Source organism: Lepidochelys kempii, chromosome 22, assembly GCF_965140265.1.
Source record: "Lepidochelys kempii isolate rLepKem1 chromosome 22, rLepKem1.hap2, whole genome shotgun sequence".
Taxonomy (NCBI): domain Eukaryota; kingdom Metazoa; phylum Chordata; order Testudines; family Cheloniidae; genus Lepidochelys; species Lepidochelys kempii.
The window spans coordinates 677037-678793 of NC_133277.1; the positions used below are offsets into that span (position 1 = coordinate 677037).

General features: G+C 51.6%; 2 non-coding genes across 2 annotated transcripts; both read left to right on the plus strand.

Annotated features, from left to right (window-relative positions):
- The first annotated feature begins 217 nt into the window (after window positions 1-217).
- On the plus strand, window positions 218-291 carry TRNAT-AGU (transfer RNA threonine (anticodon AGU)). The gene has a single exon. It is a non-coding gene; the product is annotated as a tRNA-Thr (tRNA).
- Window positions 292-1684: 1393 nt separating this feature from the next.
- Window positions 1685-1757, plus strand: TRNAK-CUU (transfer RNA lysine (anticodon CUU)). Its single transcript has one exon. It is a non-coding gene; the product is annotated as a tRNA-Lys (tRNA).

Consider the following 1757-nt stretch of genomic DNA (forward strand, 5'->3'; position numbering starts at 1 on the left):
TTGCTGCGACCACAATGCAGTGTACTCACCACTATACAAACACAGCTGCTAGCAGGAAAAGAGTGCCTTAGAAACCCTCTCTCCCCTCAGATGTGGCTTTCTGTGCGCAGAGAGCCAGGCAGCTTGATGTCGGCAGGCCTTGCAGAAAAGTATTTGGAATTTGGATGTGTTGTCTTGGAGCATCAAGTGGAGCAGTTGCCTATTGCTTCCAGTGGTAGGCACCATGGCTAAGCTGGCTAACGCACCTGTCTAGTAAACAGGAGATCCTGGGTTCAACTCCCAGTGGTGCCTTACTGCATATCTTTTGTCTCCTCTGCTCAGAGTTTGCAATGTCTTTCTAAGAAATGGAAGAGACCTGTGTCAGCAATCCAAGAAATTACTTGATAAGGAAAAGGCTTCTTTTCAGAGGAAAGTTGGAAAGAATCAAATCACCAGCCTGGAGCTGATGAAAAGGCAAATACGTTAGCAAGGAGGTTGCCTCGGCTGTAATTCCTGTGACAGGAGAGCCTGTGTCTTTTGTCTTTTTTGTTAATTAAAATATCGGATCCAGCAGAAAACCCCGTTATACAAAGCAAAATGAATCACCGACACAAAGCCATTGGAAATACCAAAAAAGGAATAATGCAGTCGTGAGTAACGCAGGGTTTCCGGGCCAGTCCTGTGCACTGAGCACCCACTAAGGGCCCTGGGTGCTTAGCAGAAACCTGGAGGAACTGATACCGGGCCTGAACATGAAACTCAACTGCTCCCAGTTGCTGCTGGAAAGCCCCGTCCTGCCTAGAGAGAAAGACCAGCAGGAGAGAATCAAGGCTCGTCCTGGTCCCAGAGCCCAGTCCACACCCGCCTCCACTCTGCTAGTCACTCACTTTTTTTTCCACCCACAGCCAGCCGGTTAATAGCCACATAAACCTGGTTAGCCACTGCTGCAGGGAACTGCCTTCATCGCTGAAGATGCTCCTGACAGCTTCTCTGCCAAAGGTGGTACATTGCTATGGCATCGATCAGGTGCAGTGTGTCCCATGACACCCGCCCACTATACGGCGGCCCCTGCTGAGGGTGCTCTTGCTGCAACTGGTTCTGCTGGTGCCCTGTGGCTTGCCCTCCTTGATCCAGGAACAAGCCTCAGGCGAACTGTAAATAATCCTGTCCAACCAAGTCTGGCATCTGCCATCACATAGCCAGAAGTCCCCATACCTCCTGGGTAAAAAAACAAGCCACCAGAAAGTGGTCCATAGTTTCAAGTGGTGCCAGAAACTGACACAGCATCCGGGGGCAACCTTTGCTCTGCACATGCCGGCCGTACACGTTGGCATGGACAGACAGTTTCCCATGAACGATGCGGCACCACAGGTCTCGGTACTTAACAGGCACCAGGGCCATGTGCAGATACTTCAAGACTCCCGTCAGTAAGTTCCCAGCGAGATGTGAGACTTAATTCTATGGAGCCAGGTGCAGGACTTGGACAGGGAGGCTTAGGCCTGGGGGATTGGGATGCAGCGGATGGGCTGGCTGTCTAGGTGCAGAGATTTAGTCGCACTGAGGCACAGGAGGGAGGAGGAGGAGGAATCCCGCTGAAAGGCAGTGGCTTCGGAGAAAAAGAGGAGGGGTTCCTGGGACTTTTTTTTGCCTCTCTTTTGCCTGCTGGCTTACTTCTTGTGGTGAAAGGGATCAACCCTGTCAGCAAGCCTGGATAGCTCAGGTGGTAGAGCATCAGGCTCTTAATCTGAGGGTCCAGGATTCAAGTCCCTGTCCAGGCA